General features: G+C 34.6%; 1 protein-coding gene across 1 annotated transcript in view; it reads left to right on the forward strand.

Annotated features, from left to right (window-relative positions):
* The window catches only part of LOC110110367, a 44049-nt gene that overhangs the window by 3738 nt on the left and 27515 nt on the right, over positions 1–12796 (forward strand). The gene's annotated exons all lie outside the window — the stretch shown is intronic.

Consider the following 12796-nt stretch of genomic DNA (forward strand, 5'->3'; position numbering starts at 1 on the left):
AGGGCATTTGATCATCCATTTGGAATTGAAAATGTCTCGAAACGACTACTACATATTAGCTATGATTTAGTGAGAAGAATTTGCTGCTTTGCTCATAAGAAGCATAATAATTTTGATGAAAGCTATACTTAAATATTGTTATTGAAGATGAGATAAGTTTAAGCACAGTTCTATTGTCTTTTGCTCCTGTAGGAATTTTATGTTATAATCCAGAAACCCAAACTATTAGCACCTTTTGTTGTCCAAATCAGATCGGTCAATTTATGCAGTCCTTTTGCTGTAAAATTTGTTCAACATCCAATAACTCTCTTCTAGTAGGCCTAGAATAGCTTGCAATCATAAAAAATTTTCTTTTTATTCAGCCTTCAGATTGATTATGCGAAGTCTTGAATTTAAGGATCTATTGTATCATGCTTATGCTTTCAAATTAGGTCTACTTTATCTCAGAGTAGAAGTCCTAGAAAACTTGTCACTTGAGGCCATGAGAACCCAGCTAGAGATCTGACTTGATTAGTTTGCTGTTTTTGAAGGCAGTTCCGTGGCCATTTAAAAGAAACAATAGCCGACAGCAGAAAAACTTCTCCGCCAAGGAAAAAACATCCTAAAAAGCTTTTCGGACTTGTTCTGATCGATCATACTCTTGAAGTAGGCCCAATACCACAGAGGGCTCTTATGTAGTATATCTTTACTCTCTTAGATATTTTGCATTTATCAGAACTATCCTGAGATCTTGTGCAGCCTTGCCGTGCCAACTGAGATTTTTATTTTTATTTATTTTTATAATGTTGATGGGTATCAACCTATTATCTTAGCATATGTGTGATAACTCATAATCAGTCTGCGCAATGAATGCAAAACAGCCAATAATTTTGCCGCCCAATATTCTACCTTTTGTATGACTATAATTGATCTCTTTAGAGATTAGTCTTTGAAATTGCACAATCGAGTATTGTGGAGTTTTCATTTCGTGAGACGAGACAAAAGCCTTGAGGTGTAAGCCTAAGAATGAAACTATTAAATTTTAAGCCTAAGAATTAAACCATTAAATTAATAAAAATATGAAATAATAAATACCATACCAACATTAAATTTAAATTAATATCATAAAATCAAATTAAGGCTATTAAAGTCATACAATGCTATAACCATTGCTAAATAAATTGTCTCTCCTACTCCTAGTTTAGTACAACAACAACAACAACAACATCAAGGCTTTATCCCGCTACATAGGGTTGGCTACATGAATCATTTTTCTCCATTTTGTTAGATTAAGAGTCAAATTTCTCATTTAGATCTAATAAATAAAGGGTATTTTTAATATTTTCTAACCAAGTTTTTTTAGGTCTACCTCTACCTTTCTTAACGTAAGTTAAATCTAATACATCTCGAAAGGCTGTTGTTTTATGTGATCAAACCATCTAAGGAAACTCTCTCTAATCTTATCTGTCACTTGAGTTACTCTATCCTTTTCACGTAATGCTCATTTTGTATTCTGTCTCTAAGAGTAAAGCCACTCATCCACCTAAGCATCCTCATCTCTGCAACACTCATAGAATTTTTCCTTAAGTTTGAGTGGTGCTTTTCTATCATACAACAAGCCCGATGCTTTCCTAGACTTCATCTATCCAACTTGAATTCTACTAATAATATTCCCATATATTTTACCATCACTCTGAACAATAGACCCAAGATATCTAAAACGTGTACTCTTATTAACGACTTGATCGGTTACAGTGACAAACCCCCCACTAGATCTATTACTACTAAATTACACTCCATGTATTTGGTTTTAGATATACTCAAACGAAAACCTTTAGACTCTAAGGTTGACCTCCATAATTCAAGTTTACCTTCAACTCTCTTTAATCTTATCAACAAGAAGAATATCGTCAACAAAAAACATACACCAAGGAACATCCTCTTGCAAATCTCTAGTAAGAACATTCATGACTATAACAAAAAGATATGGGCTTAAGGTTGATCCTTGATGAAATCCAATTGAAATTGGAAAATACTTGCTCAAACCACCTTATGTTTGAACACAAATAACAACTCCAACATACATATCCCTAATGAATTGATTATAAACATTACTAATCCCTTTCTTTTTTAGAACTCTCCATAGCACTTTTTTTTTGAAACTTTATCATACGCTTTCTCTAAATCAATAAATATCATATAAAGATCTTCCTTTTTCTCTCTATACTTCTCCATCAAACCTCTCAATAAATGTATGGCTTTCATAGTAAACCTACCTGGCATGAATCCAAATTATTTTTGAGAAACATTAGTATCACGTCGTAACATATGCTCCATAACTCTCTCCCATAGTTTTAAAGTATGACACATCAAATTAATTCCTTTATAATTTGCACAAACTTGTGCATCACCTTTATTTTTAAAGATAGGAATCAACACACTCATTCTCCACACATTTGACATCTTTTTAGCATTCAAAATAATATTAAAAATTTTAGTAAGCCAATAAATTCCTTCATCTTGTAACTATTTCCACACCTCTATTGGAATATCATCAGGTCCAATAATTTTTCCACACTTCATTTATTTAAAACCTCTCTAACTTCAGTTTTAGTAATACGCCAATAAAAGTAAAAATCTCTATTTTCATTTATAGTGTTAAGGTCACGATAGTCAATTGTATTTTTACAATATTCATTGAAAATCTTAGCAAAATATCTCATCCACTTTTGTTCAATATCATCTTCTAAAAAAATACTTTTGGATCTTCATTCTTAATGCACTTCACTTGAACTAAATCCTTACTACACCTATCTCTTTGTTTGGCTAGCTTATACATATATTTTTTGCCATCTTTAGTATCTAATCTATTATGTAAATCATTAAAAGTTAAAGTTATTGCATTGCAGAATGCTTTCTTAGGCTCCTTATGGGAAACTTTATATCTTTCCCAATTTTTAGAATTTTTACTTCTAAATTAATTTTTATAATAGAGCTTCTTATTTTTGATCTTTTATTTCACATTTTAATTTCACCACCAACTATATTTACTATTAGGAGCATTTCCTTTTGATACTCCAAGCACTTCCTTTGCAACATTCTTAATATACAAGCTACTATTTCCCACATAACATTAGCTTCCTCATACACCGACAAAATCTTAAGATCGTGAATCTTACTATCAAAAATATTTTTGTTAGAGTTCTTTAAATGTCACCATCTAATCCTACTACAATGATATACTATATTTTTCATGCTCTGACCCTTCATCTTAAAGTCCAAAACTAATAAGCAGTGTTGGGTACATAGACTTTAACTTGGAATAATTTTACGATCTCTGCGATCTAAAAGGTATATTTTTCTTACAAGAATATTATGTCATATTTTATGAATGCAAAATTCTCCCCAACTCTCATAACTTAGAGGGTTTTCATTAGAACCATTATTGTAATTAATTGGGATAATGCAGTAACAGAGGTGGCACAGTAGTGACAACAAGACAACAAGATCTGGGGTGGGCTGAGGATCTTCTGCGTGTGGCTGTGTTTGAGGTTATGACGTTCTTCTCAAGTTTGTTTTAGTTTATTTATATTAAATATGTTTAATTATATATATAAAGTTTATAAATTAAAATTTTAAAATTGCCTAGACCTTAATTTTTGAAGCTTACGTCTTCAAAATTGTGCTGAGCATGCCTCACGTCCACTGAGGGGAAAGGTGAGGTGTATGTCTCATTGCCTTTTTCTTAAATTGTATTGAGACAAACCTCTAATCATACAATTTCAAACCATGACAAAGATCTCTTCTGCAATCTTTCTAAGCGAAACTTATTCAATTTTCTTTTTAAATGTTCTAATGTGTAGTGAACAGACTATCAGATTGTCTTCCTTTATATGGAAGCAATCCATGCAAGATTTAGGATTAATTACCATTGTGTCATCACTGTTTGCTTGGTTTTGAAGTTTATCCTCTAGGTAGAAATTGTTTTAATATGCAACTTGTCTTTATCCATGCACTTCATTGATCAATTTAAATTATAATTTTCCCTCTTATGGAGTAAAGTATTTAAGAGATGTCTCAAATTATTGGAGAAGTTCCTTCAAAAAATTAAAAATGTTCTCTCTATAAATCATATATATATATATATTGTTTTCCTTAGATAAAGTGTTTAAACATTCTTATAGCCACTCCTAAAAAACTTTAATGTTAGACAAGGATTTGGCTTTTGTGCAATGAAGAAGAGAAAAACAAGCAAGTTGACTAAAGGAATGATTGTGATAGGAAGTGCTTGTATAACTCAAGATAATACTTGGTTGAAATTAAATTTTAGCAATCTCCAACACAAATCACAACTAGAACAAGAGGAATAGCAAGGGTAACTTTGTAATAGATGAAAGAGGGAAGAAACAAACAAGGCAATATATAATGGATCCTCAATTGGAGAGGAGGATCTGGCTCTCCAAATCTCTAGCCGGTGGTTGGAGCCCAACAAAAACCTAAAAACTCTCCAAATTTCAACAAATACAAGATATACTAACCTTAGAAAAATTTCCTTCTTAAAGCATACAATAAAAAAATCATCTATAAACAGCCCCTCTGAATTTTCCCTCATAAACCACATTAATTCCTTCATTCAAGCCGTCTGGAGGAGGGGTGGAACTCATGGTGGCGGAACTCTTGTTCCGCCTCTGATAAAATTGAGCCAATCTAGGTTGGACCGGTCCAATGACCAATCTAACAGATTGACACCGAAATAAAAAAGAATATTACAAGGTTGCTAAGAAACATGTCATGCTTTATTATCACGTATGGAGCTTCTTTGCGTCATGCTGATTCAAAATATATACTTTAGGTTGAACTGAAGGGGCACTACCAACTGTTGTAGAATCCTTTTGCACTCTTGACGGCCTTCCATTGAATTTGCTCTCGCTACACGCTGTTGATCCCTTGCTAATAGCTTTGGATGGAGCTATTATTGACGTTTGCCTCTAACTTCCTTTTGCCTTAAATCTACCTTCTAGTACATTTTGGGGTACTGAGCCACCTTTTAATCAGATTGGCCACAATGGAAAACATTGGCCTGTGTAGCGATAACATCTGCCATAATGACTCCTACCAACTATCCACACAACGGAACATTACTAATAGACAGGGATACTTGCACTCATAGAAATTGCAAAGCCTTTCTTCTTGGACTCTCCAACACCACCAAACTTGGGCTTCTTTCAACTAACTCCACTCCTACATGGCTCTCCTCCAAATCTTTTCCTGCTTACATCCCATATTTGTTGATTAGCTGTAGATTATTTTTCACTAACCTATCTTGCTCCACTAACTCAAAGAAATCTTAAATATAAAAAGACACCAGTAGATGCCTTAGGCTACCCCTCAATCCTCTCAGAAAATGATAACATTTCTATTCTGACGTATTCACTAATTGAGGAGTGTACCTGACCAAAACTGTAAATTCTATTTCATATTGCATTACAGATTTGCTTCCCTGAATCAGCCTTAAGAATTGTTCTTGCATATGCTACCCGTAGATGGCGGTGCAAACTAATCTAAAAGTTTCCATGAATTCTTCTTAAGAAATTTTAGTATGTCTTGCTTTAAAAAATTCTCTTTGCTGGCCTATCCACCAGCGCTAAGCTTTTCCATTAAAAAAAAAAAATCGCCAATGACACTTTCCAACCCTCAGGACACTGCATGTTATTAAAAGATTTTGTCTAACCTCAACAACTAATCTTCTGCAGCCTGATGATCTACATCTCCATAAAAATGAGGATATTTCAATCTCAAGAATAACTGCAAATGATGATCTATATTTTCTTCCCTCACACCCAACATCTTACATTGCCCTTCTCCCATTAATTATGTCACTAGCCCAACCAACTGCATCATTGAATCCGGGGTTATTGCTTTTGCAGTATTATGAATTATAGCAGCTCTGGAACAAAGAACTTTGCCGATCGGTTGCTTCAGGATCTTGAAAATCCATTCACAACAACACTTCACAGTATTCAAAACGAAAGAGTTCAATATAACAAGCTCAATGACTTACAATTACTCTTATAGAAATTAGCATCAAACTACCTAACATTCTCTTCCCTAACTTACAAATCATTTCCGACGACTCTAGTATTGATTCAATTCCTCCGAACCGTTGCGGTGATACCACTTTATAATACCCCAAGACCTAAATGAGGAATTTATCCTACATTCTTTTTTTCATTTATTAATTCTCAATCCAATTTTTTATTTCTTTAGAGCCATCTAATCATCCAAATAGTATAAAATAAACATCTAAAATGCGCATGTAGAATATTTCCTCCAAAATACTTAAATAACATAGTTCATAATACAATAATTGCAATAAAAGGCTTAAATATATTTTGAACTACAAAATCAGACTTCCTGCTCCTTATCAGACTCAATTTACTTAACGGGACTTTTACCTTTGCCTGAAATATTTTAAACATCTGAATGAGTATAAATCTGATGTGATACCACTAGGAGTTACTTGCGAAATTAAAAGGAACAATTGATTGAAACTTTGCTAATGAAAATTTATTGCTTGCACATAAAAAAGAATTAAGAATCTAAAGTAATCAACTTGCTTAGGCCAAAGAAGTGAGATTAACCAAACAATCCAATCAAACTCAAGACCAATAGTAAATGCTAAGTATGCATAACATAATCCAACTCTTAACAACGAGAGGTTCACCTTGAGTACCTTCTCACTCAATCGCTCGTAGGCTTTAGCGGAGAAAAATGAACCATACGAAGGACTTTACCACTAGAAAGACGGCGCCGAGGACCTTCGTTGACGGAGCGGTAGCTGGTGGTGGAGGAGGCGGTGGGTGGCCGACGATGATCCAACAACTTGGTGGAATGTGCTCTTCAATCGACAATGTCAATTGGTACATGATGCGGTCGATGTACCCTTCAACAGTTTCGTCGTTGCCAAAGAAAACGTCAAAGAACGGGGATCCAAGGATATCCGTCCTTCCTCGTCGATATGAATCCGTGGTCGATTTCAGGATCGGCCATGCACCAATGACGAGTCTGGGAGGAGAGGTTGTCTTCTTCTCTTGGCTTCAAGTTTCATTAGCCAACCAAGGTTCCCAAGAGGGGTGTGCAAGGAAGAAGCTTAGGTTAGGTTAAGGTGAGGGTGAGGTTTAATCCAAATCTGAAAGTAATTTCAGATTTTGAGTATGGGAGGGAACTAATTTGAAATTTGAAAATTAAATTAATTATGGGAGGAGCCTCATTAGGAAGCCAAGAGTGGATTTCCCCTATAGGTGGCCGGCGGCATTAAGAGGGAGAGGGGAGGGAATTAAGTAGATTAAACACTTTCCAAACAAGTTGAGGTCTATTAGGAGGGAAAATAATAATTCCGCTTTAAATGAAATTTGGATTGAATTCAAATTCGAAAACTTTCCTTATTTAGAATTTTGTAAATATGGAAAATTTTTTAATTTCAAAATTTTCTAACTTCTCCCTTAAATGTAAGAACCAAATTATGGAGTCATTATGATGATTGAAATCAACAGAATGATGTGGGATATGGAGGGGGGCCGACGGTCAAGGTGGATCAAAGGCGGTTTGGCGTCGGGTGAGGTGGCCAATAGCTTAGGCCGGCGGGTGGAGGTTTGGAAAGGAGACTTGATGGGATCAAGGGGAGATATTTTGGTTGCGGGATGAAGGTGGAAAGATGATGAGGAGCCGGTGGGAGATAACAGAACTAGAATAGGGAACGAAAAAGAAAACCACGAGCCACGGACTTTTCCGGTGATTGGTGGGTATTGCGTTTGCCCACTCGTTGGGCTCTCCCTTCTCTCTAGTGCACTCACAAGAAGAAGAAGAAGAAAGTAAACTATCATATCATTCATCAAGAGAATTACAACACATTAGACCACTATATATAGGTCTCCAATCATGAAAATGAAAAGTACGAAATCACCCTTTGGGCTACAATAACAAGACAATTTCCCAAAGGGGTAAATGCAGAAAACAATAAATAACTAAATAAACATAACATGAAAAATGTATCAAAAGTAGAGGCGCTAAATCGTAGCCGTAGATTTGCGATTCCTTCGTCGATAAACATGTCGGTAGCGTCTGTCGATGTCCTCATCAAAATCTCATTAGGTTAACCCTTTCCCCATATCAGAGTTCCTTCAATTCACAAGTCATAATTAAATTAAACATAAAAAATAAATTTTTTGTTTACTCTACAATTTTGGCGTACTGGAACTCTATTATGGAAATAAAAGTGCACTTTGAATTCTATTTTTGAGCCCAATGCAAATGTATCTCTATTATGTATTTTGTTATGTTGTGGCTCTGAGATGATTTTGTGTTGGAATATATTATATTCTTTCTGGCTCTGCTCTGCACCTACCTCAAGCAGGTGGGAGGTGATAAATAAGAGTTTTATAAGTGGACATTAATACATATGCATTTCTGCATTTATATTCATATTTGATCTAGTACGACAAAATCGTAGAGTACAACAACAACAACAATAAAATCAAGCCTTTTCCCATTATTTGGGGTCGGCTATATGGATTTTTTTCTCCATTGTGTCATGTTAAAAGTTAAATTCTCATTTAAATCTAATAAAGAAATGTCATTTCTAATATTTTCTAACTAAGTCTTTTTAGGCCTATCTCTACCTTTCTTAAGATAAGTCAATTCTAATATATCTACTTTCCTAACCGGGTCATCGGAAGGCATCCGTTTTATGTGACCAAACCATCTAAGGCGACTCTCTCTAATCTTATCTTCTATTGGAGCTACTCCAACCTTTTCACCTATATGCTCATTTCATTTTCTATCTCTAAGAGTAAATCCACTCATCCACCTAAGTATTATGCCACGTATATGCTCATTCCTAACCTTTTCACATATGATGCAATGCAATATATGACTGAGGAACTAAAACATGTATATAAAATATTGGGTTTAATATAAGAAACCCCAATTTCAGATGAATATTCAAATTTCCCATAATTTTATTAATTTTACAGAGGATATGTAAAATGCTAATTTGACACACTTTGCTAGCTATACTGAGGTTCAGAAGTGCCATATTTATCCAAAAATTTAGAAATTCATACAGAGCAAACCAAACTGTAAAATTTAGTATTCTTATAGTCAAATTGTCAAAAACAGAGTGCGTAACAATATACTAAAAGTTATGTAGTGAAACTTTTTTTCAAACTCAAGAAAAAATACATTTATAATCATATCTTTTTATAAATATTTTGGAATTGAAATACTGGGTTTTATATAAGAAACCCCAATTTCGGATGCATATTCAAATTTCCTAAAATTCTACTAATTTTACAGAGAATATGTAAAATGCTAATTTGACACACTTTACCAGCTATATTGAGGTTCAAAAGTGCCATATTTATCCAGAAATTATAGAAATTCATACAGAGCAAACTAACTTGTAAAATTTAGTATTCTTATAATTAAATTGTCAAGAAAAGAGTATGTAATAATATACTAAAAGTTATGCAGTGAAATTTTTTCCAAACTCAAGAATAATATATTTATAAGCATATCTTTTTATAAACATTTTGGAATTGAAATAAAAAATAGAGCATGAGTTGCCTACCTCTCTTTCTCTCACCTCTTCTCCTCCCCCTTTTTCTTCCCTTCTCCGGCAAGATGGTTGGGGTTCAAATGGGTTTGACAAAATAGATTTAGATATTTTAATATTTTAAAAACAATATTCTGACCTAGCACTACGACAGCGCCACTACACTCTCAAAGTATCTTCTAGAATTTCTCTACCCAAAACTCGGCGTCGCGGTGTTGCAGTGCAAACATTTCCTATTTTTTTCTATTTTCCCGAGAGCTCAATGCCGCGGAGCTATCAAACTTGGCATCGCAGCGCCTGCAAAGCAATTTTCCCTGCTTGCATTTTCACTTTTCCAACTAAAACCTTGGCTACTTACAACCCTATTAAATATTCTAAGGCTTATAATTGCAAATCATATTAAAATTAACATTCATTAATGAGTATTTATCTGAATTCCTGACGATGGATATTATAGAAGGCTTGACAACAACATGCTAGTGTGGGAGACTTCGCATTCAACAAAGTTTCTTCTTCAAAGGAAACTAACTTTGCATTCCTCATGCATCTTTGTGCGACTTTATCATCAAAGACTTATGTGCGGGTGGGTCATAACACACGGTGGACGTTAAAAACTATAGTGGTTGTCTAGGAGCGATTCTGTTAATTACAAATGAAGGGAGACATTACCAATTTTGTACAAAAGTGCGGTGTTTGTCAAGCTGCAAATGTTCAATATCAAAATATTTGTTTTTTATGGTTTGTTTTTGGTTTTGGATAACATTTAGGAAGATGTAAAGAATGGCTTTCATTTGGAATTTACCATTCGCGCATTGAACGGACTCTTCCTTTGTCATTGCTGATAGGTTTTTGTAGATGGCTCATTCCATTTCTTGCTGGAAATTAACGGATGCGGAAAATATTGTGAATCTCTTCTTCTAAGAAATTGTTTGTTTACTTGGTATTCCAAGGACTATCACCTCCGATCACAATGTTAATTTTATAAGTTGCTTATAGCATGTGCTTTCTAGGAAAGTTGATACTGCTCTATCTATGAGTAGCAACTATTTAAAAAGAAAAAAAAAAAAACTGAGTGGCAACAATCACACACAAACCAACGAGCAGATGCCTGTTGTTAATTGCATCTTGGAATCCATGATTTACATCATAACAGGTGTTTGACCAAAGATATGGGACCAAGCTCTTGCACAAGTTGTGTTCTTTATCAATAGTATGGTTAACGGCTCTATTGGATCTTCAACCACTTCCATTATGCATACAAAGACACTTAATGCCATAGTTGATCGTATTGAGCTGATGCCCTGGCAACACAACCGAAAGGCTGAAGATTTGGGAGGACGTTTGACACAACCACACTATAAGTTAAATAAAAAATTGATCGATTTAAATGAAAAGTATAAACTGCAGCCAACTCTCTATCATCGCAAAAAAGGTCTTTAAGGAAGGAGATTTAGTTATAGTTCACGTCAACAAACACCTCTATCCCATAGGCGCATCCACAAATTACAAGCTAAGAAGAATGGTTCATTTCCAAGAAAAAAAAAGTGACAATGCTTACATTATTGATCTTCCTAAGCACATGAAACTTTCAAAACTTTTAATGTGAAAGACATTTTTGAGTACCATCCTATTGATGCTGCGAAAATTGGTGAATTGAACTCTGATTCTGAGTTCTTCTGAAGAAATGGACTATTGATGCAGCAGCCTGTTGCAATCTGGGCCATCGATCTTGTGATATGCATCCAAATCGTTGATGATTCCGCCAAAGCTTATCACCTGATTTGAATAGTATCTGTTTTAAGTAGTAAAAACCTTTTAGTTGTTTTTTCCATTTGTTTCTGATTTTTGTGCTTTGCTGTCCTGTGTGACAGAAGCTAGTTTTAACTTATTTTTTGCTTGGAGTAGGAGGATGGACGGGGAGGAAGGTAATATACGGTATTGAATACTTTTCTGGGTTTAAGAAAACTACTAGAATTCGAAGTTCACCCACCACTCTTTCAATCCACTTCATTCTTCGATCTATCATTCTACTGTTGCTCTCCTACATAAGAACAAGTTCTGACAATTGCAACTTGATCAAGCTTGTAATCTCCAAACTGGATAAATTAGTGTGGGATGCAACTTAAGAGTTGTAGACCAAGTTAAAAATTTAAACCCAACCTAAGTGGTATCTTTATATTTTTAGTTCTTAAATAGTGTTCAAATGAGGAAATTGATTTCACTGCATTGAGTTAACTTGATTTATTTCTTGGCTTAACTTAATATGCAATTATATATCCCAGCCATTTATTTTATATTTTGATACGGTCTTGATTTTAGAATTGCCCTTTTCTAGGGCTACATTTTCTTTGTGGATAATGCTAGAGTCTCTAGCACCTCATCAAACCAGGCCATCTAGCATAAAGCAAGCTTGATTTTCTTTGTTAAGTTTTTATGCTCTTTTTTTCCTTTCGTTGCATCCATGGAACTATTCAATAGAACTTAATCAAAACAGAGAATGTTAGGGCTGATTTCTAACTGGAATTCTTTTCCTCCACCAACTAGTTTGAGATTTTAATCCTGAAAATAATTTTTCCGTGTTATCATAAAAAGGGAAAGTTTTAATTCATATCTATTTTCAAATTCTAATTCAAATTGGATTTGACTAAATACTTTCCTAAAGCCTCAAGCCAAATTAGGAGATCATAAATCCTCTCATTAATTGCCCCTATCACCTTTTTTTGCCAACGGCTCCCATAGGGATAATTAGGATTTATTTCTTATTCACCCAACTCCCACTATTGGAAATAAATTCAATTTCCCTCTCATACTTTGAACGTCAATTTCCTACAGCCCATGTCTTAAACTATTTCCTAAATCAGAACTTGGCATTAGGAAATAAAATTCCTCCCTATCCCTCAATCCCGTCAGCTTCCCGCCCACTTGACGCCTTCTCTTCCCCTCTCTCCAGCCCCACTTCCTCACCTTAGGCCCAAGCATTGAAAGTATTGAATTCTCTTCTTCCAAACACCTTCTCCTACATAAAAAAATCTGAGAATTTTCTCAGAATTTTGGAGCCAAACCTGAACACAATTTCAGGTTTTGAGATCAACATTTGGAAGAAGCCATGGACGAAGACGTTGAAGGCATCGAATGACGAATCTCCACCGCTCCTTAGCAAAGGTTTTCTCTTACACTTGCATCTTATTTCTTTAAGTCTAAATT

Source organism: Dendrobium catenatum, unplaced genomic scaffold (assembly GCF_001605985.2).
Source record: "Dendrobium catenatum unplaced genomic scaffold, ASM160598v2 fragScaff_scaffold_853, whole genome shotgun sequence".
Classification (NCBI taxonomy): Eukaryota; Viridiplantae; Streptophyta; class Magnoliopsida; order Asparagales; family Orchidaceae; genus Dendrobium; species Dendrobium catenatum.